Source organism: Furipterus horrens, unplaced genomic scaffold, assembly GCF_987537825.1.
Source record: "Furipterus horrens unplaced genomic scaffold, mFurHor1.1.pri manual_scaffold_10, whole genome shotgun sequence".
NCBI classification, from domain to species: domain Eukaryota; kingdom Metazoa; phylum Chordata; class Mammalia; order Chiroptera; family Furipteridae; genus Furipterus; species Furipterus horrens.
In genome coordinates, this window is record NW_028327180.1 from 20,454,837 (window position 1) to 20,468,704 (window position 13,868).

General features: G+C 43.4%; 1 pseudogene; it reads right to left on the reverse strand.

The window, feature by feature from the left end:
• Positions 1-734: 734 nt before the first annotated feature.
• Positions 735-12,097, reverse strand: LOC149999335 (ferritin light chain pseudogene; annotated as a pseudogene).
• Between the last annotated feature and the right edge of the window lie 1,771 nt (positions 12,098-13,868).

Consider the following 13,868-nt stretch of genomic DNA (forward strand, 5'->3'; position numbering starts at 1 on the left):
CAGAAACCAAGCAAAGTAACTAAAGGAAAATGGTGATACTACTAATGGCAGTGGAGAAGTTGTGGCAGGAGGGTAAGTTTAATTTCTAATGAGGAACTTCTTCATGCCTTTGAGATGGCCTCATGTGTTGTACAGAGCATAGGTTTTGATATCTGAAATCTTTGTGTTCTGTTCCCAGTTAGGCTTTTTTTGCAAGTGATGTGACTTTCAAGTAAGTTATTAACTTCTCAGATCCTCAGTTAAAGGGGTGAGTAATAATTACTCCAGTGTAGTTTTAGAGATTAAAGATGCTAACTATTGATAGATAAAAGCTCCAAAATGGTTGTCATTGCTACCATCCAAGTAAAATCATTCAGAAGTGGTTTAGGGGGTGTGGTATTGGGAAGAAAGACACCATATCTGGACATGTAGATTTGCTTATAGGTGCAAAACAAAATTAGAATGAAATTCAGGAAAGAGGCATTAACTGAAACTTAGGAGAAACAAATAGTCCAGGCTGGTGATGTTGGTAGGGCAGATGTAAGGCAGTATTTATAACTAAATTGAGGACCTGCTAGATTCTTTTTTTTTTTTTCCCTGCAAGAAACTTTATTGTTTCCATTTGATCCAAGGAATGAGAGAGGGCCCAGGGTGGTTAAAAAGCTGCCTATTGGTTGCAGGGAGAGGCTCAGGCAAAAGCCAGATACCAAGGGGATGCAGAGGGCCCTTCAAAGGTCTCTGGGCTCCAAAGGCTCCTAGTCCTGCTTGAGGGTGATCATTTTTAAGAGCTACTCACCCACCCAGCCTGCGGGGCCTCCAGCCTGCTGAGGTTAGTCAGGTGATCGCCCATCTTTCTGATGAGTTTCCCCTCCTCGCCCAGGAAGTGGTTCTCCAGGAAGTCACAGAGATGGGAGTCTATGCGCGTAGAGCCTGGGGCCTGCAGATCCCAAAGGGCCTGCTTCAGGTTCCTCTCCAAGGCCAAGGAGACTTCCATGGTGTCCTCAGTTTGACCCCGCTCTTCGTGGGAAGGCTTCTGCACGTCCTGGAAGAGAACGCGGCCACTGCACTGGGTTTGCACCCTTAAGAGACGCTCAACACCCTCGCACTTCGCAGCCAACTCGGAAGAAGTGGCCTGTGCCCTGCAGAGCCGCATCGTCCCGGCGGAATGGAAACCCAGAGAGAGGTAAGTGCGGGAAGCCCGCAGGTTGACCAGGCAGCTGACGGCAGCCTCCACCTGGGTGGCATAACTGACGAATTTGGGGGCTCATGGTTGTTTGGCAATAAGGAGCCGAGCTCAGAAAATGGTGTTGGCTGGTCTTGGAGGCTGAGGATGGCCGAAGTGGTTCGGAAGATGGTGACTGGAAAAGAGGTCGGAGGGTGGTCGGAGGCTGGAAGAAGGGACATCCCTGGGTCTGCTCGTCCAAATAACTGTTGAAGCAAGAGACAGATCCCGGGGACTGCTAAGGGCACTGCCGGGACCGGTTAAATTCTTGTGATTAATGCACTCAAACGTATCTTTCCTCGTGGAAAGAGCAAAAAAGGAAGTACAATTTAGAGAGAATGACTATTTCCCCAGAAATGTTATAGCACAAACCTTTGGAAATACAACATTTTGAGGGACAATTACTCCCCATTCTTATTTTTGATACTATTTGTCTTAAGAAATAATTTTGTTTATTAGTGATTTTTTGGTCTGAACTAATAAACCATTGCTCATTATAGGAAGAAATGACATGGATTGGTGTTGGAATTAGTTATTAATTGGTCTCCGTTTAAGAAAGCAAGAACTCTAGGGTCTACCCTTTGAGATTTGAGAACAATCTTCTTCCCTGAACAACCCCTCCATCTATCTCAGCAGCCCCCCCGCAAGGAGGTGTCAAAAAGCGCTGAGTTGTGTAGGTATTTCTACCTTGTAACGAATGAGCATAAACTAGAGAATGAGGGGATGGTCAGCCAGCAGCTGCAGGTTAGGGATCTGCCCCTTGAGCCGCAGTGAAATTTGGGCCATAATTCTGCAGCCCGCCCTCATTTCTTTGGGGTTCGGAAACAAAGCAACCAGAAGAGAACCTCAGCAAGGAGTCAAAGAGACCCCATCTTATGGGAGCTTCTGTCAGTCATGAGCATCTCAACCATAAACGCATAAGTTGACCTAAAGAGGGTGGCATTTCCGATCACGTCCTGCCTGTTGGGAAGGAGAGAGGTTATGACTGTAAGAGCCCTTGCATGCCAACAGGAAGATTCCTGGTCTTGGACCCGAGCTGGGTGGCGCGCCGATCTTCCAGCAGAAGAGGGCAGTGCAGCAGGCTTTTCTGGTGGAGAGGGACTTGCACCCAAAGGATGCAGGCTCGAAAAAAATTCCTTATGAAGGAGCATTTGGCCTGCTGCTGCTGTTCTGGGTTGTGTGGCAGAATGAGGGCCTCTGTCTGCCTTCACCTTTTCGTTTATTTTCTTTCTCGTTGTTGAAGGAAAGTGAGTGCTTTTAGCATAATTGTGTACTGGAGTTATTATGAAAGACGATATCACTAAGAGAAGCCTTTTTCTTGTTAAGATGTTGGAGCATGTTTCCTGTGGACTAGAATGTGATCTTTACAAACAGTATACATGAGTAATTTGTACAAGGCATGCTGGTGACCAGCTACATTTCACCTGGTCACGCGTGCCCCTATCCACCCTTTAAGATGTAGCTGTTAATTAGGGAAAGGCTACAGAGGCATTTTCCTTCTTTCCAACAAAGCTCACCTTTGCTACACTGAGTTCTGCATTCCAGGGAATGGGGTACCTGTGCCCTGGTATGTCTGATGGGGAAATCTTCCTGGGTCTTGGAATAGAAATGGTAATAAAAAGAATCATGATGTCCATGAATACCAGGCCTTTTAAAGTATCATGATTATTCTGGCCCAAGGGCTACAGAAATTCTAGTCAAGAGGCATTATAATAATAACGTTTGGACATGAAAGAAAATGAGTTGCAGTACATATAGTACATTTCAACTTAATAACCATCACATCTTCCAAGTCATATTTTAACAAGTCCTTTGGTCAGTGGCAATTTTTACCCACTCCCAAAATTAGGACTGGCCAGGCACACATTTTTCAGACCTAATCCCTTTATCTTCCTAGATAAATCCATTGCCACCTACTGTGCCTGATGAATCATCTGAGTATCTTCCTCACGGGTTTGCTTTTAATGAACCATTATGTTGTTTGCTGTCCATTCAGCTGGGAGAGGACCCCAGAGAGAAGCAGCGCTGAGGGCTCCACAGGGGCACCCGGTGTCTCCGCAGGGAGGTCTCCAACATCACATGTGCTCCATTGACTGGTACTTATTGCTGCTCAGGGCCACCTGCCTGCAGTGTCCTGGTGTACATCAGTCTTGGAAGGGTGCCGGTGGTGCATCCAGGTTTCCCAGGGCCCTTTGACTAATGGGAGCGAAGCTCGCCAGACCTGAGATTTGGAAGACAGGGCTGAATAGGAAGTCTGATAGTCCCTCCATGATTCCTGAAGGTGCCCCACCCCTAAGTCCTTCTGTCTGATGGGCAGGAAAATGTGGTGGTCTCTTGTTCCTTTTTTTTAAATCATTTTTTATTGTTGTTCTATTACAGTTGTCCTAATTTTCCCCCTTTTGCCCTCCTCCACCCATCCCACCCCCAGCTTCCACAGTGAATTCCCACACTATTGTCCATGTTCATGGGTCATTCAGACATGTTCTTTGTCTAGTCCCTTGTCCTTCTTTCCACCATTATCCCCACCCCCGTCACTTTCAGTCTGTTCCATGTTTCCATGCCTGTGGTTCTATTTTATTCATTAGTTTATTGTGTTCTTTAGATTCTTCTTATAGATGAGATCATATGGTATTTGAATTCACCAATTGGCTTATTTCACTTAGCGTTCCATTAGTTCACTTCAGGCTTAAAGTGTCTTTGCTTGACTGCCCTGCCCTACTCTGTGGATCTATAGCTTAGTGGTTCAGCATGTGTTTACAGAATTCAGATTGCTCAAGTCTGTTTCCTGGTTTTACCACCCAAATAGTTGTAATATTTTCATTCAATAGATTGTATTGAATATTTCTCACCCCAGAGGTAAAATCGGGTTGATTTTAAATGGGATAATTTTGCAGAGCATGTGATCTATATAATAAAAATGTTTGTTTATCTTGCTTGTTTTTTTAATATCTTTTTTATTTTTCAATTACAGTTGACATACAATATTATATTAGTTTCAGGTGTACAACCCAGTGATCAGACAGTATATAACTAACAAAGTGATTACCCCTATGAATCTCATACTCGTGTGACACCATACATAGTTATTACAGTGTTTCTGACTACATTCCCTATGCTGCACTGTATGTCCCCATGACTGTTCTGTAACTACCGATCTGTACTTCTCAATTTCTTCACCTTTTTCACACATTTCCCGCAACCCACCTCCCATCTGGCAGCTGTCAAAATGTTCTCTGTATCTATGAGTCTGTCTTATTTCGTTACTATGTTTTTGATGTGTCTTGTGGATGTATGTTTTGTTTGTTCCCTCATCCTCCTTCTATAAGCTGTTCAAGGCAGTTGTGGGATTGTTACAGTGAACTCTCAGGCAGCCCTGAGCCTAGAGATGTCAGGAGGATGAAGAAGAATGAGGAGAGTGCCTCTGGAGAACCTAAGTCTGAAATCTCTCCAGTCCTCCACTGTATTGGAGTGGACACTTGGGCTCTTGCCACAGTGAGTAGCACGGGCCATGGCACATGGTTTCCAAACCTGTGTGAGGTTCAGGATTACCTGGGAAAATTAAAAACTATTTCCTGAGATTGGTCAGTAGATCTGAGGTGATCATCAGAATCTCTATTTCTCAAATGTCCCCCACTTTACTTTGATGATGGATCTTGTTTAGAAATCCTTGCCTGGTGGCATTCATGGCAGAACTTGGGAATGGATATTAGAGGGACGATGAGATGAATGATGTTTCCTATTGCCAGTCTTTCACAGAGAAACATCCAGTTGTGGCCTTAAATAAACTTGACTTTGGCTAGAGCCTGTAGAGCCATGTCTAACCAAAGGCCCTTATACTGGGGACCGAAGAGTGGGAGGTGAGGACAGGGATCAGATATATTATATCGCCTGTTTTATATCTGTAGCTTTGGTGTCAAGTTTGCATTGCTTGATTGGGATAATGCATTTTGAGGAGAAAATTACAAATCAGAATGAGCACTGAAAAGTATTTTTTCTTGGAACCTGCTCAGTTACAGTTGAGGCCACCCATTATGCCCCAGCGTGTTTCACTGCCTTGCCATTATCGTTTCTGTCTGCCTGCTTTCTGGCCAAAAGAGGGGAAGAAGGGGCTTTGAACATTAGCCAGGCCAGGACTAAATGTGAACAGGAATAACCCTGTTCTCTTTGTAGCCAATAGACAAGCAAAAGGAGCTCATTTAAACCTTTGAAATATGGAGAGTGGAGAGATTTAAGGAAAATTTACCTTCATCCTCGCTTCTATTAGATCTTGTAATATATATCTAAGCTGAAAAACTATTTGAGGAATTCAGTTAATGGCTTTTCTATGGAGTTAAAAAAGACATTAGTTGTTTTCATCAATAAAGTCCCCAAATAATTAATCGTTCAAGTCTGTATCACTTCTGCCAGCCTAGATAATAATAAAAAGCAGTAGTGCGTAAGCTGAATAATTCTTGGCTACCTCAAAGTCTAGTTTTGCCTGTCAGCTTGTCTCCAAAAGATTAGTTAGGTGAGTCTAATGGTAGTGTCCTTGCAGGAGTGGCACAGCATGTCACATGGCTCAACCTCTCCCAAGTTCTCTTTAGACATCTGCCTCACAAAGTCCCCAAAATAACTGCTCAAGACTCCCACTGTCTTGCTTTTACAAGGATACAAGTGATGACGTTTAGGGCCCACCCAGCTAATCCAGCATATGCTTCTCTTTTTAAGACCCTTAACTTAAACACATCATTTGCCATATCGGGTAATGTTCATTCCTTTATAATATAATACTCACAGGTTCTGACGGTAGGACATGGATTTTTGTAGTGGGTCATCATTCAGCCCTCTACAGATGTAAAGCAGTTCTTGTTTAATTTTGTTTTGTTTTTTGTTTTTTATTTTATGGAGTGTTGATTCACCTACATAGCTCTGATCCTGGGTTAAATAAAAATGTCAAAATGGTGTGACACTGGAAGTAAACTGCTAGAGCAAATACCACCAGGAAATTCCTGTTGCAGTGACAACCCCATCTAGAAAATATTCTTATCACTTCAGAGGATGGGTAAAACTGATTTAATTATTAGGGCATTAAAAGTTTTTCACATTGCTCGTTATAATAGATGACACTGATATTTAAAAAATTGCAAAGTGAGGCCTGCGAGCCAAGTGTCGCTGGTTTGATTCCCAGTCAGGGCACATGACTAGGTTGCATGTCAGGTCCCCAGTTGGGGGCGTGAGTGAGAGGCAACCACACAGTGATGTTTCTCTCCCTCTCTTTCTTCTTTCCCCTCTCTCTAAAATTAAAATAAATAAACAAACAAATAAATAAATTATTTTAAAAATAAATAAATAAATAAATATTGCAAAGTGATATGGAATGGACAGCAGAACTTTATTAAACCATGTCCCTAATTGAGGTCTGGATTATATTTGTAGCCTCCTTAAATTTCCTGTGTTTACAAGCGTCCTTTTACTTCACACATCTGGTCTCCTTTCTTTGAAGTATTCCAGTGGTAAATTTTCATGAAAATAATTCTGTTCTTAGATTTTAAAAATCCACTTTTAAGGTGGGTATCAGGAAATGTTTATTGACACTTGGAATAACATCTTGATTTAAAAAATTAAATTCTGGGGATGCCACCCAAAAATAGATACTTGAAAATGAAAGTAGGTGGAGGATTTGTGACAACTCCTCTCTAGTAGAACGGGAATGCCGCTGTTTCCATCCATTCTGTGGCTGTTCTCAATGAAATAGTTATTTGGCTAATGCAAGTTGTTGCCTTGAAGATGAATTGGCTTTTGAAAGCAAATTTCCTCGACATGGAACCTGCACTGATCCGAGAAAGTGATCAAGCTTTGAATTGCTGTTTAGACACAGTTGGTCCTCAGGCATTCCGTCAGACATCTTTCTCTAGGACAGAGGTTCTCAGTCTTGGCTGTACATTAGAATTGCCCACGAGCTGATTAAAATCCTGATGTTTGGGCCAACTACAAAGGAGTAGTTAAAGGTGGGGCTTGGTCCTCAGTCTTTTTAAAACTCTCCAGTTGCCTGCAATGGTGTAGGTGAGTTTGGAACTGACCCATTGCTCTGGGAGAAGAGTCCTGGCTCTTCTCCCAGGTAAGACGAGTCCCTGGAAACAATCATTTACAGAGATCCTCAGTGTCCCTAGTATCGTCATGTTACTACCAGACTGAGATTATAAACTTTTAAAAATTAGACATGCAGGTGTTTCTGATAGTTGCTACTAATAACCAGGTTTTAAAACCAGGGTGGATGTAGCAGAATCAGTTCAAATGTCACTTAATATCAATTATTTGCGGCTCTTTCTTTCATAAGAAGAACTTTATATCTTTCAGTCCCCATCTTGGATCCCAGTTCCCAATGTAAGACAATGAAGAAATGCCACACAGTATCTGTTTCAGGGGCTAGTATATACTGATGAGAAGGTTTTGGTAGCTTGGGCTCCTTTCTTAGCAATAGTTGGGGAGAAGTGGATTAATTTGAGGTATGTTCAGAAGGTAGAATGTGTAACACTATGTGAGTGTTGGAGGGTGGAGGGTGAAAGAGAGGCCTGTGACAAAAATACCTTTCAGAAGAGATCGGGCATGTTCAGGGTGGACAGCAGAAGGTCTGACTGTGGGCGGTGGGCACACAATGCAATATACAGATGATGTATCATAGAATTGCACACCTGAAACCTATATAATCTTATTAATTACTGTCACCCTAATAAAACTAATTTAAAAAGTAAACTTCAGGCCTCTGGCTTGAATAAACAGGTAGTATTGTTTCCAGAGATAGTGACAACAGGAGGCGTGGCATTGGGACAAAGATCACAGGTATAGTTTTGGACAAACCTGAGATGTCTGTGAGATGTACAAGTGGAGGTGACAATAGGACAGTCAGGGTAGGAAGAGAGGCTGGAAGTTATAGGTACTTGCAACTGAGTAGATGAGATTGTCTGCAAAGAAAGAAAGAAGAAAGTAAAAGGGGGAAGTAGTTGCTCTTATGTTGTCTTTATTTTAAACAGAGTATGTTTATTACATGAGGGTCTCCAGGGGAAGCAATCGGTAGGGAGGGAGAAGTTGAAGATACAGTGGCCAGAGTGAGATCTCTGAGAAGGAAGAAGAAATAGGCTTTACAATACGTGAGAGAGATTGACCCATGGTTGGTCAAAGGATCCGTTTTTTTTTTTTTTAATTGTGAAAGGAAGGAAAGAGGGAAGGTTGGCTCTAGATGCAGATAGATTTGCAACCACAATTGTAGAAAATTGAAGAAGTTCCCATCTGATGGCTGGAGTTCAGGAAGGACTCAGGAGCTGAATGCCTCTTTTGCCTAAGAATTAGGAGTCACTGTTTTCTGAAAGTGTGAAGCAAGCAGAGTTCATATTTGTATTATTGTTTTTGAGCAGAAATTCTATAGTTCTCCTTTCTAAAGCATCTCTGAGAAGTATGTATTTCCAAGAAGGGGAAGACTAATGTCAACCTTTACAAAAATCCAAGACTCTCAGTGAGTCAAAGGGAAAAAAATTAAAGCTTGAAAAGCTTCATAGTACCTAACACTTTGAATTAAACTCTGAGGATCAAAAATGTTCATTTTCTGAGGGAGACCAAAAAACCCACCTAATATTAATTACCAGCAGGTTTTATTTTAAATCAGAGCTTACACTCTTTGAAAAAGACTTAACTTTCCGCATCCTCTTATTAAATTTTCTTTTCAAAAGCCACTTACTCTCAGAATACTAATGTTTTCTAAGCAGGTAACTAATTAACTTCTTTCACTGCAGAGCACACGCCTGAGATTGAAGTATCAAAGATAGCCTACTGTAAAATTATTAAAAACCCACAGCAAAAGGATGGAGACAACCACCAAAGGGAGACGAGTCTTCTGTAGGGAAGCGTTTTTCTCAGCGAGGCAGGACCAAGAGGCAGAAGACACGCAGGCAAGACTGGCGATGTTCCTGCAGAATAACTACATGAACGTCTCAGCCTCTGTTATCGTCCTTGAACATTGGGCCCATAGCTTGCGGCAGCGCTGCGCTGCTGATCGGTTTGCTGCCATCTGGGCCACTTAGCACGAACTTTAAGAGGATTAGGCACTTAATATTCACAGAAAAGAAAAGGGGAGGGGTGGGGAAGAAGAATGAAGATGCCTTCATATTTCAGTCCCTGTTTCCAAAGCACATTCCCTCTATAAGATTCTTGCTCACTGTCGTATCCAGTTCATAACCAAGCGCGGGGTCTGCTGGGCCTGATCAAATGGGCTGAATCAAAACACTCAGGCAAGTGTCTGGTCCTGGGGATCCAACCCTGATGCTTGGGGGAAAACGAGACATATAACTGAAACAACTAAGGACAAGTTCAAGGCAATAGCTGAGTATTAAATTATAAGGAAGTGACTAGATGCTGTAAGAATTCAGTGAAAAGTCTAAGCACAGTGGCTTTGGACAAGAAGGAGCTTTTGTGGAAGGAATAAGTCTTGATAAAGGGAGCAGGGGTGAGATGATTAGCAGGAAGAAGAGAAGCATTTCCAGTGAGGAAGACTGTGGTGAGGGTTCCCCGGGGGCAGGCACTGGGGAGCACCTGGTGATCGCTCACTGCTGGGGGCTGATGCAGACAGACAGGGTGTGGGGAGAGGGAGTGAAGGAACGAAGGATCTGAGGTGACCCTCTAGTGTATGGACACCAGCCCAGGGAAACCAACCCCGGTTTTCTCCTGCCCTTTATGCTTGATTAATCTAGCAATTAACACACCTATAATTCAGTTTCTTGTTACTGGTTCAAGCCCTGACTGGTTTGGCTCAGTGGATTGAGCGTCAGCCTGCGAGCTAAGTGTCGCTGGTTCGATCTCCCAGTCAGGGCACATCAGAGAAGGAAAACTCTGACTCCAAAAAACCTCCGCTGCCTTGCGGCATACCTCTTCAGGGGAAAGGCTAAGGGAGTAAACCCCAACAGAAAATCCGGAGCCGGAGTCCCTAAGGCGGTTTGACGTTGTAGTCAACACCGGCAACTCCTGCGGCGCACCTGAAGCCAAGCTGTATTGACTCCGTCTTTCCCTTGGACCCTTCAGCTGCGAAGAGAGGGGGGGTCTGCTGCATGGGCAACAGCAGACCCTCCATATCACCCTGCCCAGGCTCTGTAGCTTCAGCTTCACTGGAGAGGACACTCCAGCGTCATCGCAAGATGTGGATTCAACACGGGAGGAGACAGATACCGTGTCACTCCCGAGTCGGACTGCACAGCCATTCTCGGCGGTGCAGATAGACTCTTAAGAAGCTACACCATCGTCTCTCGAGACGGACGGCTGCCAACGATGTTACTGGTTCATTGTTCACTCGTTCCCTTTATTAACAAAAATAAAGGGATTGCTGAATATCACGAAGCTCAGTTTGCCTGCATTTTAAAGCAGGCTGTTGATCAGGACCAGAAGAGAGGAAAACAGGTGGAATAACAAACTTGGGATGGTACTGGGTGGCCTCCCATGGCCTGGATGGACCGTGTTGGGAATTAAGGATCATGTCACATGGCATGAATCTCTGGGTTTACTTGTTAGTTCATAGACCGAACAGGAGAATTACGTCTAGGTAACTTGATCAGCTGTTCTTCTGGAGCAGTGGAGTTCTGTGTATTTAATCAGTGAGAAAGTGCTTCCTCCAGGACCACAGACAGTTTGCCTAAGTTTGCTAATTCCTCAGGGTCACGGTGTTGCAGTGAACTAACTGCCACAAATCGACAGGCTACATCTATTGGCATGATTTTACTCTCCCAGGACACCAAAAGCCACCCTACTTCCTTCACTTAAAAAAACAACCACCTTATTTTACCATTCCACTTGAATATTTCTTTCACTGTAATATTTTTGTATTCTTAATTTTTGTAATATTATGTATTTCTATAGGTCATCTCAAATCTTTTTTTGGAAGGAAGTAAAATATAAATACATAACACTTTTTTCTTCTTTGGTCTAAAGAAGGAATTACGAGGGAAAAAATCCTAGGAAAAACCATCTAGGTTACTGATTGTCACGTGGCAGGATTAACTAACCCCTACGGTCTGTTTTAAAAGACTTTCCATGAGAAATAACTTGTATCCCTGTGATGCGCTTTAATGTTTGACAGTGCTCAGACTTCATGTTTAGCCTAAATTCATAGGTTAGATTTTTCCAATGATATTTTTAATAAAAACGTTTATTTTATAACAAAGACAGTCTCTCCATCCCCTCCCTTCTGTTGTCGATAACTAGGTATGCCACTAGACAGCTAGGCAGACTCTCTACAAGTTATGTGACTGGGTCCATGTTTTTCTTCTATAAATTTTGAACAGTGTGACCTGAGCAAATCGATCAACTCCTATATGTCTCAGTCTATGACCAGAGATTACACTGTAGTAACAGGAGTTCCTCATGTCTCCTGTCTCAGGGGAATTCTCTTCCCCTTGCTCCAGCTCCTGGCATCCCAGTCCAATTTCAGTGTCATGTATGAGAGGTGCTCCCACCCCATCTGGTAGGTCCTGCAGGGCCTTGGCTGTGGGCTGTGGTAATCGCGAGTCCTCAAGGGGAAACTAAATTATTGGTGTGTGTGGACTCAAACCTGAGGACCACCAGCCCCACCCACTGGATGGTGCGCTGCGTGCCGGGGGGGACCTGAGGTTTGATCAGGTAATGGGGTCCGGGCCCATGGGGCTCTGCTGAGTTGACCCCAGGCCGCTGCAGTGCTAGAGTTAAATCCAGGGGGCGCTTCTGGACTTTGCAGGGTTTCCTTCGCAGGGTCACGTGTCCCAGCCCCAGAGTCTGCTGTGAGGTGGGTCCCAGACAGTATCAGATACACTCGTATCTCCTCCTCTTCTCTCCTACCCGCTCCCGTCTCACACTGTTCCTCGTGGGACTGCTGTCCTCAGGGGTGCAAAGCACATAAAACATGGCGACTCTCTCTCTACTCCTCACTCTCTCTAGAATAAAGCAGGATTACTTAGAAACACAGGATTAATTTCTTAGAAAGTCTCCTGTAGGTGAGATGAGAACTTTCATTACATCTCGGTGAGTCATCCTTTCCCAAGGAGGACAGAATAATTTTCTCAAGGAAGCAAAACAACAGACACCCGCCCCCCTCCCGACCCAACCCTCAACCGAGTAATGTGTGTGTGAAGTGCCGACTCCTGAGGAAAAGGAGCAGAACCAAATATCATTCTGATTTTGTTGGAACAGCGCATCCTGAGCTGGGAGGTGATTATTAAAATTAGAAAATGGCCTCCTTTTCCCTGGGCACAATCAATACTATTCTTTTTGCCTTTAAAAAATTAGATATTTTGAAAACCTGGTCATTTTTATTGTTTTTCCACCCTCCCACCCCACCAGATCCTCATTTTTTTTTTTTTTTTAACTTAGTCCTACTACTCAGTGGTCTGTGAAGCTTCTGTCTGATGCCAGGTCCTGTTAAGGTTTTAAATGCCGTTTTGGTAACCGCTTACTCTTAGCAGACTTTAGTTTCATAATTTTTCTAATTGCACTGCTTTGCTGCATCATGCTCAGCTTTGCTCCATGGTATCTAGATAGCTGACCCTCCTTCAAGGCACCAGCATTTCAGATAATTTTATTCTTTTCCTGCAAGAAGTACTTCCCCAGGCTACAATTGCCTGAGCATATGGTTGGGGATAAGATGATAAAAGGATACATCACAGATTGATTCTAATCACTTATCCTCAATCCATTCTTTCCGTCTAGATTGCCTGGGAGTGATTTCTGAGACACGTTACAAGCTCTCCCAGCCTTTTCGCTCTTTACATGTTACATGATTGCTTTCAGTGAATCTGCATTTGCAGCATCAATACAGCTCCCAGAACTGTTGTGTGCAGGCCCCTTTGTTTTTTTTTTTTTGTTTTTTTTTTTGTTTTTTTCTGGGTTACAGGGGCTTTTGTTCTTTGGGCAAGTGGCTTCTGGCCGAATGCTGAGATGCAGGGAGTGGAAGAGTTCACACCTTAGGAAGACCGCCTGCCATCATGCCTGACTCCTGTGCTTGGGTCAGTTTGATGGTTTTATCTTAGTTTCTATCCTGGGACTCCACCTGCTCAGTTAAAGCATATATCTGCCTTAAAGATGGCTTAGTTGCATAGAGGCTTCTTTCCCTCTCATTTCAGGAAGTCTAAGGGTGATTGGTTGGTTGATAGCATTGATTCAGTTGCTCATCAGCACTTCCAGGGACCTAGCTCTGCTCTTCTTTCTTCTTCTGCCTTCAGTCTCACAATTTTTTTTTTTTTTTTTTTTTTTTTTTTTTTGTCTCATGGTGCCTAAATGGGATCTACAGCTCCAGATGTAATGTCAATGATGTATGTGCACAAAGGGGAGGAAGAGCTGAAGGTTAGCAGCACCTCTTCTCTCTTTCCTAGAAACCTGAAGCTCTGGCCACACCTATGTGCACAGGACTAGGAAAGATTTATTTTTCCACTCTCAATAATGGAGAAGAGCACAAGAGAAGGTAGTTGGAAGTGGATGGTTGTACACCCAATCAACAGTGATGCAGAAGGGAGGCATTCTAAAGTCATTATTTAAGGTCATCCTTAGACAGCAGGTTATGCTGATTTGATGTTGTTGTTGAAAAGCCCCTCCAATGAAAAGTGTCTGTCTCCACTACCGAAGACAGAAGTGACAAATACCCACTTTTCCAACTTCCCTTGCAGCTAAGATATGGGAATCT